The following is a 10,674-nucleotide window of genomic DNA, read 5'->3' as shown; positions in this document are numbered from 1 at the left end:
ATGGCTCCGGTGCATACTGGTACTCAACAATGGGTAGAGAAATATCGACTGAGGTAGGTGAAAGATGTTGCTCACCCGGAAGAAATTGTTAGGGCACTCTCTAATACTCTTGAGACTAGCTACACTAGAACTACATAATCAAGAGTTTTAGAGCTTAATGCCAGTGATGATCATGGTATTAATGTTGTTCGTACAAAAATTAAAGACCCCACAATAGTGGTAGTAGGTTCTAGTAGTACTAATAGTGGTTATTTTTGTTCACCTTTCAAAATCATCATATTGGATGAGGCAAATTTAATGATACAAGATGCTCAGAAAGCCTTATGACGTACCATTGAGACATACTCTTAAGTTACAAGACTCTGTTTCATTTGCAACTACGTTACCCAGATTATTGAGCCACTTGCTTCTAGATGTACCAAGTTTCGATTCAAACCATTGGTTAAAGATATCATGACTAATCAAATATTACACATTTGCAAAGAGGAGGCCCTTCACCTTGATTCAAATGCCTTGAAAACTTTGGGGTCAGTTATGAAGGTGATCTTAGTCGAGTAATTACTTACTTGCAGAGTGTAGCTCAATTGTATGAATCATCTATTTCCAACAACAACATCATTAGTGTCTCAGGGGGTTGTTTAAACAATTTTCGACACCAGGTAATGTATTGTAATTCTTGATTCGTTTGTCTCTGAGTATAATACCTATTTTCAGTCAATACATAATGATAGGTTAGAGAATAAATCAAATATGTTCCAACTCTTTTCTTTATTGTTTGGATATCCACCCTTAGCCAGCTAGGCATAATAATTGAGAACATTATATATACTAGTTGTTGGTTTCTTGTTATGCATAAGAGATCAATCTTTGAGTATCCTTGAGAATACATCATTTATGAATTCAAATAGTAGTGATTAAAAACTTGATTGAATATGTAAATCAACATCAATGCACATGTTATCACAATTTTTGAACAAATTCATGATACTATTAACACCGAGGAATTCATTGGCTGAGAAGCCATGAAATGGTGAAGAGGTGGAGTTAATCTACAAGAATGCGGAAGAGAAATCAGCTATGTTTAAAATAATTAATTAAACCTTCAATTTTGAAATCTTTAAAGAACATAATTATGTAATGACATATTGTGAAATGCTAGATGCATGTAAAATTGGCGGAACCCTTTGTTATGAGGATTCCTACACTTGGGACTCACCTGACTATGAAGCCAAGGAGATGGGTGATGAGGTGAAAGAGAGGAATCGTCAATAATATGAATCAATATCAAATATGACCAAACAATGTTCATCATTTTTAATATGAATAAAATAATAGCTCATGCATATTCCTATTATTGTGATCTCCTGTTGCCAAGTCGTATAGTGAGTTAATTACCAGGAAGCCTAATGGATGGCAAGATGTCCCCTATCTATTCTAGGTAGGGAGGGCCTTTCTCTTAAAGATCGTGTGGGGATAAGTTGTGGTCTAAGGTTGGGTTGTTAAGCCCCTGACAATGTTTCACCTCTCCCCAAGATGCCAGTCGTGAGTCAAACAAAGATAAGCTATGCAGTCAATTGTTTAACGAAAACAAGCAATATCATGTAATGTCCCCATTTTTTAGCAATAAAGTGGAGTTCTTAGCCTTTACGTTCTCCAAAGGCTAAGCGAAGCATAAGAGGATATTAAATTAAATTCCTATAAATTCATTAAATAAATTAAAATTAAAAGGTGGCTCTATATTTAATGAATTTAATTAATTATTGTATTACAAGGGAGAAGCTTCTAGAGTGTGTATTAATTATTGGAAAGGGGGAAGCCTCTAGTAATTTAATTTTTTAGAAGCATAATTAATTATTGTATTGCAAGGGAGGAGTTTCTAGAGAGTGCATTATTGGAAGGGGGAAGCTTCTAGTACTCGCAATTAATTAATATTTGATTTCCTTCTAGAAGGGTGTAGGGAAAGTATAAATAGAGGTGGGAGCTTCATTGTTTAGCATCAGATGATTGTGAATTGCATTTGAAAAAAGCTTGGAGGTGTGAGTTAGAGATTTGATCTTGGCATTAGAGGACGTTCATCCTCTCTTGTAACATTCTAAACATCATTCCCTTGGGGTTTGGGCTTTGGAATTCATTGATATGTATTTGATTTTATTAGTTTGAGAACTAATAGTATTTCAGAAGGTGAAAAAGATGTAGCTACAAGCGAACCATATGCACTCATGCCAATTGTATCAACAATAGGTGCAACCACACCAAAATATATGGACATAGGAACAACACTAACTGTTACAACATAAAATTGAATAGGATTTGTAGTTGATAAAAACTCATAATCATCAACATGTGCGCCATCATTAGAACACAAATCAACAACTGCATGCATACTGCTAAACTCCTCATTGGATGGTTCAACTGACATAGAAGTGGCTACTGATATGATAGTTTCCTCGCATTCTCCAACTATCACTGCATCGCCATCCCTTAACAAAGCGTCATATATGGACTCCTGACTCTGCACACATGACTCAACACTAGATTTTGCATCAATAATATTAGAGCATAAACCCACATCTATTGATTCCATTGAAACACCCACATCACCAACATCATAGTTGGGTGGCTCTATAAGTGTCTCGATCCCACCTAAGGAATCAATTACCTCCTGCATTGGAGCAACACCATGAGATCTCACATACAAATATTTAATGTTGATGCCCATCTGTATAGCTATTAGCTGGAACATCATATCCATTCGCCTATTTTGCTCTTATTGCATCATATCCATTCGCCTATTTTGCTCCTATTGCATCTGTTGCCCCTCCTCTAATGTACCCAATAACCTGAACATCACATTTTCCTAATCTGGACTAATATACATTTTGTCAAACACTTTTCCCTCTATCCAGCTATCCCAAATTCTCTATAAGACCTCCATAGGATGGCAAGACTTATAGCTCTTATACCACTGTAATGGGTAGCTTTGATACCACTGTAATGGGCACTTGTTGCATGCTCAAACATAAATGCTTAAGATCTCCATAGGATGGCAGCACTTATAGCTCTGATACCACTGTAATGGGCACCCTGGAAATGCCCAAGAACTAAACTAATTGCTGAAAGTGATTTTAATGTCTTTGCATAGGTTTCAATCCACATAACATGAGCAAGAAGGAATTTATGCAAATTGAAGATTGAACCACTGCTGAAATAATATTAGTTCTCAAGATGATAAAATCAAATACATAGTAATTTATTCCAAAGGCCAAAGCCCAAGAGAATGACGTCTAGAATGTTACAAGAGAGGATGAACATCCTCTAATGCCAAGACCAAATCTCTAACTCACACCTCCAAGCTTTTATCAAATGCAATTCACAATCATCCAATGTTAAATAATGAAGCTCCCACCTCTATTTATACTTTCCCTACACCCTTCTAGAAGGAAATCAAATATTAATTAATTGTGAGTACTAGAAGCTTCCCCCTTCCAATAATTAATGCACTCTCTAAAAACTCCTCCCTTGCAATACAATAATTAATTATGCTTCTAGAAAATTAAATTACTAGAGGCTTCCCCCTTTCCAATAATTAATACACACTCTAGAAGCTTCTCCCTTGTAATACAATAATTAATTTAATTAATTAAACATAAAGTCACCTTTTAATTTTAATTTATTTAATGACTTTATAGGAAATTAATTTGATTTCCTCTTATGCTGCACTTAGCCTTTGGAGAATGTGAAGGCTAAGAACTCCACTTAGTTGCTAAAAAATGGGGACATTATAGTCAGCCCTCCTTGAAATTGCTTGTCCTCAAGCAATTAAGTAACACAATGAACTCCAACCTCCACTTGGATCCCAAATGAAGTAGTATGTGACATCCTTGTGGACATTAAACAACTACAAATCAACAACATCAAGATCAACCACATGTCCTGTAGCCTAGCACCCAAAACTTGCGCTGATGATGTAGAAGTTTGAATGTCACCAGAAGGCAACTCTGCATAATATCTATGAAATCTCTTCTTTCTTGTATCCACCCATGTAATATATATTGGATTGGAATGATGATCATCACTAACATGAATTGAAAAAGATCTAGCTATAGGTGAACCATATGCACTCATGCTAACTGTGTCAACAATAGGTGTAGCCGCATCAAAATATATGGACATAGGACCAACACTAACTGCTGCAATAGAAAACTAAACCGAGTCTATGGTTGATGAAAACTCATAATCAACATGTGTTCCATCATTAGAACACACATCAACCATTGCATGCATACTGCCAAACTTCTCGTTGGATGGTTCAACTGACACAAAAGTGGTTGTTGATATTATAGTATCCTTGCATTCTCCTAATCCCACTATTGCTACATCACTATCCCTTGATAAAGCCTCATATGTGGACTCTTGACTCTGCACACATGACTCAATGCCATATTACAAATCAATAGTACTATAGCGTAAACCCACATCTACTGACTCTGTTGAAAAACCCACATCAACAACATCATAGCTGGGTGGCTCTATACATGCCTCAATCCCACCTGAGGAATCAACTACCTTCTGCATTGGAGCAACATACAAATCATCAATATTAATGCCCATATGTCTAGCCATAAGTTGCAACATCATATCTATTCACCTATTCTGCTCTTGATGCATCATATCCATTCGTCTATTATGCCCCTGTTGCATATGTTGCCCCTCCTTTAATGTACCTAGTAACTTGAGCATTACATTTTCCTGATCTAGATCGATATACATTTTGTCAAACACTTCTCTCTTTATTTGGCTATTCCAAATTCTCTATAAGACCTCTACAGGATGGTAGGACTTATAGCTCTGATACCACTATAATAGGCAGCTCTGATACCACTATAATGGGCACCTATCAGTTATAACTTCGTGAAACACTTTACAAGCAAGCTCTAATACCACTGTAATGGGCAACTCTAATACCACTATAATGGGCATTTCTATGGTGTGGAAAGTATAAATAGAGGTGGGAGCTTCATTGTTTAGCATTAAATGATTGTGAATTGCATTTGATAAAAACTTGGAGGTGTGAGTTAGAGATTTGATCTTGGCATTAGAGGATGTTCATCCTCTCTTGTAAAATTCTAGATATCACTCCCTTGGGGTTTGGCCTTTGGAATACATTACTATGTATTTGATTTTATCATTTTGAGAACTAAAATTATTTCAGCTGCAGTTCAATCTTCAATTTGCATAAATTCCTTCTTGCTCATGTTATGTGGATTGAAACCTATGCAGAGACATTAAAATCACTTTCAACAATTGGTTTAGTTCTTGGGCATTTCTAGGGTGCCCATTACAGTGGTATTAGAGCTATAAGTCCTGCCATCTTGTGAAGGTCTTATAGGGAAATTGGGATAGCCAGATAGAGGGAAAAGTGTTTGACAAAATGTATATTGATCCAAATCAGGATAATGTAATGTTCAAGTTACTGGGTACATTAGAGGAGGGGCAACATATGCAACTAGAGCAAACTAGGTGGATGGATATGATGCAACAAGAGTGGAATAGGTGAATGAATGTGATGCAATAGGAGCATAATAGGTGAATGGATATGATGTTGTAGCTTATGGCTAGACAGATGGGCATCAATATTGATGATTTGTATGTTGCTCTAGTGCAAGAGGTAGTTGAATCCTCGTGTGGGATCGAGACACATATAGAGCCACCCAACTATGATGTTGGTGATGTGGGTATTTCAATGGAGTCAATAGATGTGGGTCTATGCTCTAGTATTATTGATTCACAATCTGGTGTTGAGTCATGTGTGCTAAGTCAAGAGTCTACATATGAGGCTTTGTCGGGGGATGGTGATGCAACAATAGTGGGATTAGGAGAATGCAAGGATATTGTCATATCAGCAACCACTTATGTTTCAGTTGAACCATCCAATGAGGAGTTTAGCAGTATGCATGCAGTAGTTGATGTATGTTCTAATGATGGTGCACACGTTGATGATTATGAGTTTTCATTAACTACAAATCTAGTTTAGTTTTCTGTTGCAACAATTAGTGTTGTTCCTATGTCCATATATTTCGATGTGGCTACAACTAGTGTTGATACAATTAGCATGAGTGCATATGGTTTGCTTGTAGCTACATCTTTTTCAATGCATGTTGGTGATGATCAAGATTCCAATCCAATATATATTATGTGGGTGGAACGAGGAAGAAGAGTTTTCATAGATACTCTATAGAGTTGCCTTCTAGTGACATTCCGACATCTAAATTCAACACAAGTTTTGGGTGCTAGGCTATAGGACATGTGGTTGGTCTTGATGATGCTAGTTTATAGTTGGTTTAGTGTCCACAGAGATGTCACGTACTACTTCATTTGGAATCTAGGTGGAGGTTGGAGTTCATTGTATTGTTGGATTGCTTAAGAACAAACAATTTCAAGGAGGGCGGACTGTAATGTCCCAATCTTTTTAGCGACTAAGTGGAGTTCTTAGCCTTCACATTCTCTAAAGGCTAAGTGGAGCATAAGAGGAAATTAAATTAATTTCCTATAAAGTCATTAAATAGACTAAAAAATTAAAAGGTAACTTTATATTTAATTAATTAAATTAATTATTACATTACAAGGGAGAAGCTTCTAGAGTGTGTATTAATTATTGGAAAGGGGGAAGCCTCTAGTAATTTAATTTTCTAGAAGCACAATTAATTATTGTATTGCAAGGGAGGAGTTTCTAGAGAGTGCATTAATTATTGGAAGGGGGAAGCTTCTAGTACTTGCAATTAATTAATATTTGATTTCCTTCTAGAAGGGTGTAGGAAAAGTATAAATAGAGGTGGGAGCTTCATTGTTTAGCATCAGATAATTGTGAATTGTATTTGATAAAAGCTTGGAGGTGTGAGTTAGAGATTTGGTCCTAGCATTAAAGGACGTTCATCCTCTCTTGTAACATTCTAAACGTCATTCCCTTGGAGTTTGGCCTTTGGAATACATTACTATGTATTTGATTTTATCATTTTGAAAACTAATATTATTTCAACAGCGGTTCAATCTTCAATTTGCATAAATTCCTTCTTGCTCATGTTATATGAATTGGAACCTATGCAAAGACATTAAAATCACTTTCAGCAATTGGTTTAGTTCTTGGGCATTTCCAGGGTGCCCATTACAATGGTATTAGAGCCCATTACAATGGTATCAGAGTCCATTACAGTGGTATCAAAGCTGCCCATTATAGTGGTATCAGAGCTATAAGTCCTGCCATCTTGTGGTGATCTTAAGCATTTATGTTTGAGCATGCGACAAGTGCCCATTACAGTGGTATCAGAACTTGCTTACAGAGTGTTTCATAAAGTTATAACCAGTAGGTGCACATTACATATCACTTTTATTTATGAGGAGGTAAGATTAAATTGAGTTATTTCATTATTATTTTACACCTAGATATGAGAGATAGATTCATGGATTGCTTTTCATTTATATGAATATCAAATATAAGCATATTCCTAATCTTGAGATACTGTCACAGTTAAGTAATCGGAAGGAAAGGAATCTGAAGCCATAATTGATTGAGAGATGACTGGAACCCTAAATGATATAGTGGTATCATAAGCCCTAATTGAATCCATGGTAGTGGAAGCCCTAATTGAATCAGTGGTATTAGAAGCCCTAATTGAATCCATGGTAGCAAAAGCCCTATTTGAATCAATGGTATTAGAAACCCTAAATGAACCGATGGTAAACGATGCCCTAATTATTACAGTGTTATATGAAGCCTTGATTTTAAATATAGTGGTATTTAATTGTGATCATCATTTGATTTTGATATAGCAATTTTTAGATGATAGTCAGCATGTGTAATTGTTGTAGTGTATTTATGGACTAACCCGGGTGGTTGCAGAAGCATCCCTAGTTTGATTTCGATCTCAGTTTTTCGAGGTATGTGTTTTCAATTTTTGTAGTAATTTCATTTGATGGTATTTCAAATTTTTAGTTAAAAAATTTTGTCTAATTGATTTTAACAATAAATCTTATTCGCATGAACATGGATGATATAATTGCCTTCCTATGAAACAAAGTAATAACTATATTCATTGAGTATGTTAGATGTTAATTTAGACCCAAGAAAACTACATGTTACATACATCCTCAACAACAATATCTTTATACTCATCAACAATTCTCTAATTTCCACTAGTGTTTGGTTAGCACTACCAGTTTTTGTTGTCACTCGATCATTACCAAAACTCGGTCCTCTAGGAATTATGGCAAAAAATATATGATTCTTCTTTACTTCTTTTTCAATTTTCTTTCCATTAACCATGCAAACTTGAATAGTAGTAGAGTTAACCACTTGAATAGCAGTATAGTTAACCACATCTTGACTTTCAATCAAAGGCAACAATATTTTATTTCTCCCATTTACTCAAAGAGTATATTGATTCAATCTTCCATCATGTATAACATACCTATCATATTGCCAAGGTCTATCCAATAGAACATGAAAACAATCCATTGGCATAATATCACAAATAACTTCATCAAAATAATATCCAATCTTGAACTTCACAATGCATTGCTCACTTACCAATATCTTATGCTCATCTTTAATCCATGAAACATGTTAGGGTTTACGATGCTTCAACATTTGCAATTGCAACTTTGTAACCAACTCTTATGATGCCAAATTTGTAAAGCTTCCACTATCAATGATCACCTTGCAACATTTTCTAGCCATCTTACATCTGGTCTTGAAAAGACTTCTCCTTATGATAGGTTCCTCATCACTTCCCCTATTACATAAAGTTCTTCTCACCATCAGATTTTCTCTAGCCTTAGGTCCACTTGATGAACTCTCAATGTCTCCTTGAATCACAACATTTATGTTACCTTGCCCACTTTCAGAGGATCTACATTCAAAAGATCTATGCCCTTCTTTACCACATCTGAAACAATTACTACGAAAACCACCTCTAGAATAAGAATTACCTCTTCTTCAGTAAGAACCAGTACCTCCTTGATATGAACTACCACCTTTCCACTCGATCTTGTCTTTGTCATCTTTCTTCCATTCAAATTTTCCTTTATCCTGTACAGAACTATCAGATCTGTCACTTTCACCATAAGTGTTGGAATTATAGATGAAGTAACTAAGACCGGGGGGGGGGGGGGGGTGAATCAATTACTTTAAAACAAATCCTGATCCCTTAGATATCTTAAATAACTAGTTACTGCTATCACTCGGTAAACACATCACTAAAATGTTGTAACTCGGTAGATTAACTTGTTACTGATCTTTAAGCATTCAAAATTATTACCATGCATGCAAAAGTAACTAACATGAACACAAGAGACACTAGATTTAACGTGGAAACCTAATATGGGAAAAACCACCAAATAACTAGCTATCAATTTTCACTCTTCTGAAGTGAGCCCTATTAGGAGCCAACCCTGTTAAAGGTTACAATACACACTGTTAGGTGTGACCCTGTTAGAGGATTTAATCACCCTATTAAAAGTGGCATTGCTAGAGGTCTTTAGAACAATTCAACTAAACTATCACCTTGTTAGAGGATTTACAAAATGGTTGTTAAACCAAATCTATTAAGAGATTTTGAAATCACTACTACAATGGTTGGAAAGTAACAATGAATTGACCTGAATATGATGCAACTGAATTTGTTGATTACAGATCTCTATTCTGCACCATTAGATCCTCCTCGATCAAATATAGCTTTTCTGCTCCTCAATGATCTTTGATCATCCTTCAAAATTTGCTTTCACAATAATTAGTCCTTCACATTCATATCACATCAAATCCATCACACAATTAGAATTCACAACTTGACCTCTTACATATACCATTCAGATTATCAAGTCAGCTCATTCACAAATTACATTTACCAATAAACCATACATTAGTCGACTACAAATATTACATTAAACAAATAAACTTTATTTCAAAAAACAATGAAATCCTTCATTGGCCAACCCTGCTCGGTAAGCACTACTTCCATAAATAATTTCCTGAGTTAACCATCTCAACATGGTTAATACTACAAAATCTGCAAAATCCTTTGGTTGCTGAGTGAACTCGGTAAGAACTGAATTTCCTTCGCTGTCTATGAGAGCTCGGTAAGAACTGTCTCTACCGTATTTCCCTTTGATGACCGAGTGAGCTCGGTAACAACTAAATTTCTTTGATTAACCTTGAAAGCTCAGTAACAACTTTTTGCACAAGGTAAAGCTAGAAAATTCTCGGTAGACATTGTAAACCTTCTTTGCTAACCTTCTGAGCTTGGTAGACTATGTCTTTTGCCTTGCTGACCAACTGAGCTCAGTAGACTCTATCTAATAACTGATATGACATTTGTGTAACATCAAAGACAACACACAATTGAACAATTATATCCAACAATATCCCTCTTTGGCATTAATGGCAACACAAAATGTCATAGTAGAATGGAATTTGAGAACTAGTCTTTTTTGACATAATGCTTCTTATATTTCATTACAGTAATCTCCCTCTTTCATAGTAATCTCTACCTCTTACACAAACTCTCTTTTTCTTGCAAATTTCAGAAAGATATGACAGTAAACTCTCCCTCTTTGACAACACATGCCAAAGACAACATAGCTCAAACTTAAATGAAATTCAATATACCTTAAGTACTAATT

General features: G+C 35.5%; 1 pseudogene; it reads left to right on the top strand.

The window, feature by feature from the left end:
* Positions 1–10,674, top strand: part of LOC149541562 (replication factor C subunit 4 pseudogene) — a 50,129-nt pseudogene continuing 39,455 nt past the window's right edge.

This window comes from Cupressus sempervirens, chromosome 8, assembly GCF_028749045.1.
Source record: "Cupressus sempervirens isolate cs-2001-9-10 chromosome 8, ASM2874904v1, whole genome shotgun sequence".
Taxonomy (NCBI): Eukaryota; Viridiplantae; Streptophyta; class Pinopsida; order Cupressales; family Cupressaceae; genus Cupressus; species Cupressus sempervirens.
Note: the sequence above shows the minus strand (reverse complement) of the source record. Positions and strands in the feature narration are given on the sequence as shown.